A 12,583-nucleotide genomic window follows, 5' to 3' on the forward strand; every position below is an offset into this window, starting at 1 on the left:
TTAACTTGGCAGAGTAATATTGGTTGCATCTTTCATATGGTGTCTAGCTTGCATTACTTCTATTTTCTTGAAAATCCTTCTTCTTAGTTTACACATCGTAGCTGTGAGTATGTCATGCCGTCATATTTTTCTTACATATTCCATCCTCATACGGTTGTCTTACATCAAAGTATTGCTTGTCTGTATCATGCATCAATGAGTTCTGAAGAGCGATTTTATTCTTTTGTGTTGTGGGTATGGCTTGACATGGCAAAGTCAAAAAAGAGCAAGGAAAATAATATAGTAGGGAGTGGTGTTACTCGTCAGGTGAAACAGAAAAAGATCTGTCGCTGAGATTCTGCTGGTACTTATAGTGTAGTAGAAGGTCCAAGTCCACCGGCTAAATCTACAAACACAGTATCACCTGCTCCACCAGCTGCAGCATCCGCTTCAAATGTACCAGCATCTCAATGAGTTCCTCGTTCGTTTGCTCCGGAACTGGCCAGTTCCAAAGCTGCCTTCACACCTAACACGACTTTCAAAGCACTGCTGACACAATAGGACTTGGCAAGATCAGATGAACCTCATGAGCATCAACACCAAGACGGTACCGGACCGAGTCAAGTTGCAGTTGCATGCTCCTTCATATGTACTCTCACAGTTTGATGTACACTAACACTTTCCATATTCGTTGTTGAACTAGCACCATGGCGTAAGCAGAAACAGACATCAGGGATAATGCTTGACAGATTAACAAAATCTAAAGGAGGGAGAATGGAGATCTATTTTGAGGCAGGTTTAAAAAGGCCACGTGATGCTACAGAGTCAGCCAAGTTAGTATCAGAGGCAGTTATTGCCTTTAGGTGTCATGCACGTATCCTCCCAACGTGGATCCAGTACAGGAATGAGAAGGACAATACCCAGTTTAACACCTACCTTGACCATTTATCTGTAAGTAATGTTACTCAACGCAATTAGTAATATTGTCTTGCTCTATCCCAGACTTTCTAGCTTCCTCCTAATAAGACTCACATTCTTTTTTCAACAAATGAGGTTCAAGTTGGATCCGAAAGATGATGCAACTAAAGAAGCATGCACTCATGTTTTTTGGTCTGCTCTGCAACAGTATCGGTACCACCTTAGAAAATCTCACTTTGAAGGCAAGGCTAACAATGAAATCTCCCAAACATCTCCAGTGGAATATATTACAGATGAAGACTGTACAGCCCTTGTTAAACATTGGTCTGATCCAAAGTATCAGGTAGGCTATATGTATTTGATCAGACCACATATTGAACTTGTATTTATATATGTGCCTTACAAGTGTATCTTCTTCTAGGCTAACTGTTTGAAGAACAATACCAACCGTTCTAATGTGAAATTCCAACAGACAACAGGATCTCATAGCTATATTGCACACTGCGAGGCTCTTGTAAATAGCTGCTACTTCCTTCTTTTTTTGTGCCATATTATCGTATCTATATTGACTTGTTCCAAATACAGAGGAAATCCCGTGCGGACCAAAAAGAACCTGAACCGAATGTAGTGCAAATCTTCAAGGATTGCCACACCAGCAAGATGAAGGGCACAAGCACACCAGTTCAAGCCGCTATTGTAAGTCCTTACTCCTCCTGCCTTTGAACTGATTGGTACTGTGATGTGTTCATTTAACTACTTGGTTTGCAGCCAATGTCAGTTACTCTGTTCACTTTTATACATAGTTGCCTTAACGTATCATTTCACCTTACATGGTTTAAAAGAGATGAAGGGTATTCTTTTGGTCTTGATCTGTAATCTAGTTGTTATGTTCACGTGCGCACACAATGATAAAATAGGTTGTTTGTTTTATATCTGTTTGCCCATGATATGAATGATGTCATACTATGTTCATCCTACTTTAAACCATGTATGTTTATCCTTAGATGTCAATGAATGTGAGGAAATAGACAATACAGTAGGCATGCTACATGGACATATGTTCCGAAAGTGATTTTATTATGTAGTTGGGACTACAATACATGCTAATGTATTACAGTAGTTCACCAAAATAAGTTATGTATAAACGTGTAACCTACTTTGTTTGTTTTTGTCTCATTAGTAACTTATCTGGTACACTAATCTACAAGTTCAAACTTTTAGGAAGCTATGGAACAAATGATTGAACAGCCACAACCACCTAAAGGTGACGAGGCTACCACAGGCACAATGTCACCTCCTGCTGTAGTGCGTCAGTATCTCTCCACTAACAGTGCAAAAAGCACCTTCCTGCGTAATTCTGGGTTGGTTGTCAAGGTAACCTCGTCCAAATCGCCTACTAAACAAAATCTTCCTGCTAGACAGAGTGATATATCTGTGCTCCAGACACAAGTACAATCCCTAATGGACGTTGTTTCAGAAACAAGAATAGTGGTTGACAAATGTCGTCAAGATATGAATGGTTTTGAAACCAGACTATCAGACATTCGCTTCGTTGTTCAAGAGCAATTGCAGAAAAAGGTGAAGATCGTGCTGCTCCATCAGATTCTACAGCCTGAAACATTAGCACTCGGGTCAAATGATCTGTGCTTCTATACATCTGATGGTGCTTTTATCTGCAAGGACTCTAAACTTTATGCCAACATGCCTTTTGTTGTATGGTTGGAATTTATTTTGTTGTGATACAACATTTATGAAGCTGCCAAAGGCTACAGTAATTATGATGCTATTTTTGTATAGTGTAGGTTTATCTTAGTAATTAATTCTTGCTCGTCCTCGAGTAGGTAAATGATAACAATTTTTTTTATGTGGAATGCTACCTAGCATAATTCTCAATGTAATTTTTTTTATTGTGGCATGATTGTTTAGATCCAAATGATTCAAGATAAAAGCTTATAAAACATAAAAATAGTAATACTTTGAAGCATACTAACAAATAATCATGTCCTATCAAAATATCATAGCCAAAGAAAGCTTATCCCTACAAAATCATATAGTTAGGCCATGCTTCATCTTTATCACACAAAAGACTCCCATCATGCACAACCCCGGTTTCAGCCAAGCAATTGGTTCATACTTTTTAACGCGCTTCAGCCTTTTCAACTCTTACACAATACATGAGCGCAAGCCATGGACATAGCACTATATGTGGTATATGGTGGTGCTTGTGAGGACAAAAAGGGAGAAGATAGTCTCTCACCAACTAGGCGTATCAACGGGCTATGGAGATGCCCATTAATAGATATCAATGCGATTGAGTAGGGATTGCCATGCAATGGATGCACTAGAGCTATAAATATATGAAATCTCAACAAAAGAAACTAAGTGGGTGTGCATCCAACTTGCTTGCTCACGAATACCTAGGGCGTTTTGAGGAAGCCCATCATTGGAATATACAAGCCAAGTTCTATAATGAAAAATTCCCACTAGTGTATGAAAGTGACAACATAAGAGACTCTCTATCATGAAGATCATGGTGCTAACTGAAGCAGAAGTGTGGAAAATAGATAGTAGCATTGTCCCTTCTCTCTTTTTCTCTCTTTTTTTATTTATTTTTATTTTGGTGGGCTTCTTTGGCCTCTCTTTTTTTGTATGGGCTTCTTTGGCCTCTTTTATTTTTATAAAGTCTGAAGTCTCATCCCGACTTGTGGGGGAATCATAGTCTTCATCATCTTTTCCTCACTTGGGACAATGCTCTAATAATGAAGATCATCATACTTTTATTGATTTACAACTCAAGAACTACAACTCAATACTTAGAACAAAACATGAGTCTACGTGAATGCCTCCGGTGGTGTATCGGGATATGAAATGAATCAAGAGTGACATGTATGAAAAATTATGGAGGTGGCCTTGCCACAAATACGATGTCAACTACATGATCATGCAAAGAGCAATATGACAATGATGGAGCGTGTCATAATAAACAGAACGATGGAAAGTTGCATGGCAGTATATCTCGGAATGGCTATGGAAATGTCATAATAGGTAGGTATGGTGGCTGTTTTGAGGAAGGTAAATAATGGGAGCATGATACCGGCGAAGGTTGTGCGGCATAATAGAGGCTAGCAAAGTGGAAGGGTAAGTGTGCGTATAATCCATGGACTCACATTAGTCATAAAGAACTCATATACTTATTGCAAAAATCTACTTGCCCTCAAAGCAAAGTACTACTACGCATGCTCCTAGGGGAAGGGTTGGTAGGAGTTAACCATCACGCGATCCCGACCTCCACTCATAAGGAAAGCAATTAAAAGAGCATCCCATGCAACAAATTTGTCACACAACATTTACCATACGTGCATGCTACGGGACTTCCCAACTTCAACACAAGTATTTCTCAATTTCATAATTACCCAATTAGCATGACTCTAACATTACCACCTTTATATCTCAAAACAATTATCAAGCATCAAATTGATCATAGTTTTTAATGCACTCTCTATGATAGTTTTTATTATACCCAACTTGGATGCTCATCATTCTAGGACCAAATTTATAACCATAGAAAATACCATGCTGCTCTAAAATACTCTCAAAATAATATAAGTGAAGCATGGGGGATCAACAATTTCTTCAAAATAAAGCCACCGCCGTGCTCTAGAAAATATAAGTGAAGCACATAGAGCAAAACTATCTAGCTCAAAAGATGTAAGTGAAGCACATATAGTATTCTAATAAATTCTAAATCATGTGGGTCTCTCCCAAAAGGTGTGTATAGCAAGGATGGTTGTGGTAAAATAAAGGCAAAGACTCATATCATACAATACGCTCCAAGCAAAACACATATCATGTGGTTAATAAAAATATAGCTCCAAGTGAAGTTACCGATAGATGAAGACGAAAGAGGGGATGCCTTCCGGGGCATCCCCAAGCTTAAGCTTTTGGTTGTCCTTGAATTATCTTGGGGTACCATGGGCATCCCCAAGCTTAGGCTTTTGCCACTCCTTATTCCATAGTCCATCAAATCTTTACCCAAAACTTGAAAACTTCACAACACAAAACTCAACAGGAAATCTCATAAGCTTCGTTAGTGCAAGAAAGAAAAATCACCACTTAAGGTACTGTAATGAACTCATTCTTTATTTATATTGGTGTTAAACCTATTTTATTCCAACTTCTCTATGGTTCATACCCCCCGATACTAGCCATAGATGCATCAAAATAAGCAAACAACACACGAAAAACAGAATCTGTCAAAAACAGAACAGTCTGTAGCAATCTGTAACTTTCGAATACTTATGGAACCTTAAATATCCTACAAAAATAGGACATCCTAGGAAATTTGTCTATTGATATACAACAAGAATCAACACAAAAGCACGTTTTTGTGATTTATTGAATTTTTTCTCGTGAGCACAAAGTTTCTATTTTTAACAGAATCAAATTAACTATCACCATATGTTATCCTATAGGTTCTACTCGGCACAAACACTAATTAAAACATAAAAATGCATCTAAACAAAATCTAGATTGATTATTTATTGAATAACAGCAAGGAAAAGTATTAGGTTGTCTCCCAACAAGCACTTTTCTTTAGAGCCTTCTTAGCTAGCCATTGAGATTTCAATGATGCTCACATGAAAGAAAAGAATTGAAGCATAAAGAGAGCATCATACAACATGTGACAAACACACTTAAGTCTAACATACTTCCTATGCATAGGCATATTATAAGCAAACAAATTTGCAAGGCAAGCAAAAACTAGCATATGCAAGGTAGAAGAAAGAGACGATAGCAATCTCAACATGACAAGAGGTAATTTAGTAAGATAAAAATTTCTACGGCCATATTTTCCTCTCTCATAATAATTACATGTAGGGTCATAGGCAAATTCAACAAAATAGCTATCACATAGCATATTCTCAACACGATCCACATGCGTGCAAAGTTGACACTCTTCCAAAATAGTGGGATTAACATTAACTAAAGTCATGACCTCTCCAAACCCACTTTCAGTATTATTGAAAACATTATTATCAATCTCATATTCATCATGGGGCTTAAAGAAATTTTCAAGATCATAAAAAGAATCAACCGAATCATGATCATTGCAACAAGTAGTAGACATAGCAAAACTACCATCCCCAAGCTTAGGGTTTTGCATATTATTAGCACAATTGACATCAAGAGAATTTATAATAACATCATTGCAATCATGCTTTTCATCGAAGGAACTATCAAGTATGGGTGAAATAGCAACGATCTCATGTTTAACATAAGGAATGCAAGCATCATGTTCCTCAAGGGATATTTCAATCAAATCATCGGAATCATGATTATATATAGATTCATGCATATCATTATTTTCTTCCAAAGAAACAGTCATTCTCTCAATAAATTCCTTAACATTGGCATTATGAGCAAAGTTTTCATAGCAATATTTAAGTATGTCGGCATTTTCAGATTTGTAGAGAGTAATATCATACTTTTCAATCAAAGAAGCAACTTCATGGGCACCCTTAAAAACGACAAATTCTTCAATTTGTTCGATATCAAAGTAACTATAAACACCCTTTGCATAAGAAGATAAGATTTCATTATCATTAAACTCACATAGGTAGGGAAGGTGTTTTTTAGGGTTCTTAGAGCAACAAGTAAAATCATAAATTTCACAAAGATTCCAAGCATAGCATATCAAACTATTTATGTGATACCATAAGAGCTTCCCCTTTTCAGACAAACGATGATGCACAAAATGAGCATGCTCATCTAAAGATTTCCCATCAACTAGGCTAGTTGGGGTTTCAGCACGAGCGCATAAGGATCAAAGATGATCCAAGTAGAACACTTTAAGTGGATCCATATCAATAGATGTTTAGCAAGCAAAGATGCAAGCACAAAGAAGGCACATGGAGACACAAGCAAACATAAGATCGAATGGAAGAAGGGCGAATAAAACGGCAAGGGTGAAGTGGGGGAGAGGAAAACGAGAGGCAAATGGCAAATAATGTAATGTGCGGGAGATGAGTTTGTGATGGGTACTTGGTATGTCTTGACTTTAGCGAAGACCTCCCCGGCGACGGGGCCAGAAATCCTTCTTGCTACCTCTTGAGCATGCGTTGGTTTTTCCCTTGAAGAGGAAACGGTGATGCAGCAAACTAGCGTAAGTATTTCCCTCAGTTTTGAGAACCAAGGTATCAATCCAGCAGGAGGCTCCTCCCAAGTCCCACGCGCCTACACAAACAAACAAGAACCTTGCAACCAACGCGATAAAGGGGTTGTCAATCCCTTCACAGAAACTTGCAAAAAGTGAGATCTGATAGAGATAATAAGATAAGATAAATATTTTTGGTATTTTTATGATATAGATTGGAAAGTAAAAGATGCAAATAAAATTAAATGGAAAACTTATATGATAAAAGATAGACCCCGGGGGCCATAGGTTTCACTAGTGGCTTCTCTCAAGATAGCATAAGTATTACGGTGGGTGAACAAATTACTGTCGAGCAATTGATAGAAAAGCGAATAATTATGAGATTATCTAGGCATGATCATGTATATAGGCATCACGTCTGCAACAAGTAGACCGAAACAATTCTACATCTACTACTATTACTCCACACATCAACCGACTCATGCCTGCATCTAGAGTATTAAGTTCAGAAGAACAGAGTAACGCATTAAGCAAGATGACATGATGTAGAGGGATAAACTCATGCAATATGATATAAACCCCATCTTTTTATCCTCGATGGCAACAATACAATACGTGCCTTGCTGTCACTGGGAAAGGACACCGCAAGATTGAACCCAAAGCTAAGCACTTCCCCCATGGCAAGAAAGATCAATCTAGTAGGCCAAACCAAACTGATAATTCAAAGAGACTTGCAAAGATAACCAATCATACATAAAAGAATTCAGAGGAGATTCAAATATTTCTCATAGATAAATTTGATCATAAACCCGCAATTCATCGGATCTCGACAAACACACCGCAAAAAGAGTTACATCGAATAGATCTCCAAGAAGAGGAAGGAGAAATTTGTATTGAGAATCAAAGAGAGAGAAGAAGCCGTCTAGCTAATAACTTTGGACCCGAAGGTCTATGGTAAACTACTCACAGCTCATCGGAGAGGACTTGGTGGTGATGGAGAGGCCCTCCATGGTTGATTCCCCCTCCGGCGGAGCACCGATGAAGGCTCCAAGATGGGATCTCGCGGATACAGAAGGTTGCGGCAGTGGAAATAGTTTTTCGTGGTGCTCCTGGATGTTTTCGGGGTCTGTGGATACATATAGGAGGAAGAAGTGGTCGGTGGATGCTCGAGGGGCCCACGAGGGTGGGGGCGCGCCCACCCTTACAGGGCATGCCGCGCACCCTCGTGGCCGCCTCGTTCGCTTCTTGACATCCACTCCAAGTCTCCTGGATTGCGTTTGTTCCAAAAAGATCGCTCCCGAAGGTTCCATTCCGTTTGGACCCCGTTTGATATTCATTTCCTTCGAAACACTGAAATAGGCAAAAAAAACAGCAATTCGGGTTGGGCCTCCGGTTAGTAGGTTAGTCCCAAAAATGATATAAAAGTGTAGAGTAAAGCCCATAAACATCCAAAACAGGTAATATAATAGCATGGAACAATCAAAAGTTATAGATACGTTGGAGACGTATCAGTAATGTATTCAGCCGAAAGCTTCGTAGGAGCCCAACATGCCAACATTCGTCGGGCCCATTCCAGTTGGGCTAAAAATGATTATGGGCCGAAATTTGCATGTAGCCCACTAAAAATATCTGGGCCTAATTCAGCATAAGCTTTCATATTTTTCTGGTAGGCTTGTGCCCACAGTGGGCCTTTAACAGGCCTAAACATAATTTGGCCCTCAGTAACAATAGGCCGTTTACAGGTGTAAATATCTCGAGCCCATAAAAAACATGGGCCTTTAATAGGCCGAAAGTGAGATTGGGCCCTGATTGTGCCAAATAACCCAGTGGTCTTAGCAGGCCGAAATGGCGGCCCATTTATGATGCGGATCTTTCACAGGCCGAAATTTGGACGGGCCTTTAACAAGCCGGAAGTTCGGTCAGGCTAGATTATCGTCATTTTTATATGGGCCGTTAATGGGCCCGATGTGACATTGGGCCACATATGGCCCATGGATTTCGTCGGACGTTAACAGGCCGAAAATCACAACAGGCCAAAAGTGGCCCAAATCTATAGTGGGCCTATAACAGGCCGAATGTCAGACATGGCTGAATATGACCCAAATCCTTCACGGTCGTTTATGGGCCGAAAGTTTCAATGGCCTGTAAATGGGCCCAAATGAAGCAGGACTTTTAACAGGCCGAAAATACACCGTACCGTAATTCGGCCCAAATACTTAGCAGACTGTTAACGGGCCAGAAGTGACCATGGGCCGCGATGATGACAAGTTTAGGACAGGCCGTTGACGGGCCGATTTGACACTAGTCGTACGGGCCTTAACTGAGAATGTTGGGCCTTTAGCTGGGCCGGCCCATTATGGTCTGCAAAATCTTGTGGGACTTTAGCTGGGCTGGCCCATTGTGGTCCACTAAATCTTGTGGGCCTTTAGCTGGGCCGGACCATTATGGTCTGCAAAATCTTGTGGGCCCTTACCTGGGCTGACCCATTGTGGTCCGCTAAATCTTGTGGGCCTTTAGCTGGGCCGTCCCATTATGGTCTACAAAATCTTGTGGGCCTTTAGCTGGGTCGGCCCATTATGGTCTGCAAAATCTTGTGGGCCTTTAGCTAGGCCGGCCCATTATGGAGCGCAAAATCTTGTGGCCTTTAGTTGGGCCGGCCCATTTAAACTTCATGGGCCACTTTTGGGCCGGTCCACGTGTCAACATTTCATAGGCGCATCTCGCCCATTGGATGAGTGACACCTGTGCCAACACGGATCTGACACGTGTTTCCTCCAGCGAATGATGATTTTACACGTGGAAAATCCCCATTGGTCCGGGCTGTTAACGGGTTATCGGATCCAAAACCGGACCCGATAGCTTAATGGCGTTCCGTTACGATGGATGCCACGTGTCAGTCACCCTTGACGAAAGCACTTCTGTGATGCGCGATTTATCATCATGGAAGTGGACACTTCTGTGATGATAATTTCGGTAATGTCATGGAACACTTCTACGAGAGCACAGGTATGACTATCTTGATTATGTCGCAAAATCGTCATGGATGTACATGCATGACAAAAAATGCGACCTACTGTGACAAACACGTATCATCAGGGAAGTGTATTTTTTTGTAGTGCTTGTAGACACCTTTCTCTATAATTCCCTTCAATAAGCTATTTTATTGCTCAAGTGTAACTTGGCTAAGAGAATCATTAGTGTAATCAAGAGAACTACTAGAAGCAACAATATTGGATTTAGCATGGTTATTGTTACTACTAGAAGAAGAATCTTTCTTACTCTTGTTGATAGATTTTACTTGAGGCATGTAAGTAGATAAGAGTAAACGCTTGGCAATGTAAGAAGAACTTTTCTTGCGAATATCATCATTGATTGCCTTTAAAAACTCATGCTCTTGCTCAAGGTTGAGCTTTTCAAAGAATAGCTTCTCATGAGTCTTTAAAAGTTCTCGATGATCTTCCAAGGTAGTTTCATGATCTAACTTAAGAGTGTTTAGTTCTTTAGTTAGACGCTCAATCTTCTCCTTATCATTGTCATTCGTTTTATCTTGATAAATTGATGTTTCATCATAGTTTGCATAACTAGAGTTGTCAACAAGTAAATCATCACAAGTCATCTTCATCACTATTGAAATCAACATACTCAGGGTGTGATACCTTTGGGCCTTTAGCCATGAAGCATCTTCCAATTCCTTCATTTGGTGAGTCAAATATGTCGTAGGAGTTGATTGACACAAGTGCTAGACCGGCAACACCTTCATCTTGAGTATATTCGGAGTCGGAGTGATAGCTTCTCTCGGAGTGATGGTCGAAGTCAGAGCCGGATACCCAATCACCAACATGAGCTTGATGTCTTCGCTTTGTGTAGCTCTTTGATGATTTGTCCTTCCTTTCCGAATACTTGCTTCCCCGGGAGGTTCTTCGTTCATAACGATCATCTCTACTCCTTCTCTCTTTTGGTGGTGATTCTTCTCTTCGACTTCTTATTTTAGGTGAGTCTTCTCTTCTTTTGTAGGGAGTCGTACACTCATTGGAGTAGTGTCCGGGTCTTCCACAATTGTAGCAATTGCGCTCTCGACTTGAGGATCTTTTGTCATTGTAGGACCTTGACTTGGAACTTCTTTCCTTGCTTGTACTCTTGTAGAACTTGTTGAAGTTTTTCACCATTAGGCTCAATTCCTCATTGAAGGTTTGTTTCTCAGTTGATTATGTAGGACATCACATGAGGATTTGTAAGCACCACTTGACTTGTGTGAAGCTCTTCCTTATCCTTGAGTGACATCTCATGAGCAACAATTCTTCCAATGACTTCCGTTGGCTTGAGATCTTTGTAATTGGGCATCATTTGGATCAATGTGCACACGGTATCGTATTTTCCATCCAGAGCTCTTAGGATCTTCTTGATGATGAATTTATCAGTCATCTCTTCACTTCCTAAGCCGGCAATCTCATTTGTGATGAGAGCAAGCCTAGAGTACATTTCAGCGACACCTTCAGCATCCTTCATTCTGAACTTGTCAAGTTGACTTTGAAGCACATCCAATTTGGATTCCTTGACGGAGTCAGTACCTTCATGCACATCAATCAAAGTGTCCCAAATTTCCTTTGCATTCTCAAGACGGCTGATTTTGTTGAATTCTTTGGGGCACAGTCCGTTGAAGAGGATATCACAAGCTTGAGCATTGTATTGCATCATCTTCAACTCTTCCGCAGTAGCTTCACGGTTCGGTTCTCTCCCATCGAAGAATTTACCTTGCAAACCAATACAAACAATAGCCCAAACGGCGGGGTTATGTCCAAGAATATGGATTTTCATCTTATGCTTCCAAGTAGCAAAATTTGTACCATCAAAATAAGGACCTCTACGGTGGTAATTTCCCTCGCTAGACGCCATACTCTCCTAGGTTGTGAAACCAAGGCTATGATCACCAAAAGCTATGGAAATCAAGGCAAATTGAGACCAAAGCTCTGATACCAATTGTAGGATCGAAAGTATGTCTAGAGGGGGGTGATTAGACTACTTGACCAAATAAAAACTTAACCTTTTCCCAATTTTAGTTCTTGGCAGTTTTTAGCAACTTAGCACAAGTCAAGCAATCATGATACAATTCAAGCAAGCATGCAATGAGTACATAAGCAGCGGAAAGTAAGGCATGCAACTTGCAAGAAAGTAAAGGGAGGGGATTGGAGAGAGCAAACGCAATTGGAGACATGGATGTTTTTGTCATGGTTTCGATAGGTGGTGCTAGTACATCCACGTTGATGGAGACTTCAATCCACGAAGGGTAACGGTTGTAGGGAAACATTGCAGAAAATAAAAAAATTCCTACGGTTTCACCAAGATCAATCTATGAGTTCATCTAGCAACAAGAGAGAGGAATGCATCTACATACCCTTGTAGATCGAGAGAGGAAGCATTCAAGAGAACAGGGTTGAGGGAGTCATACTCGTCATGATCCAAATCACCGGAGATCCTAGCACCGAACGGACGGCACCTCCACGTTCAACACACGTACGGTTGGGAAGACGTCTC

The sequence above is a fragment of the Triticum dicoccoides genome, chromosome 3B, assembly GCF_002162155.2.
Source record: "Triticum dicoccoides isolate Atlit2015 ecotype Zavitan chromosome 3B, WEW_v2.0, whole genome shotgun sequence".
In the NCBI taxonomy this organism is placed as follows: domain Eukaryota; kingdom Viridiplantae; phylum Streptophyta; class Magnoliopsida; order Poales; family Poaceae; genus Triticum; species Triticum dicoccoides.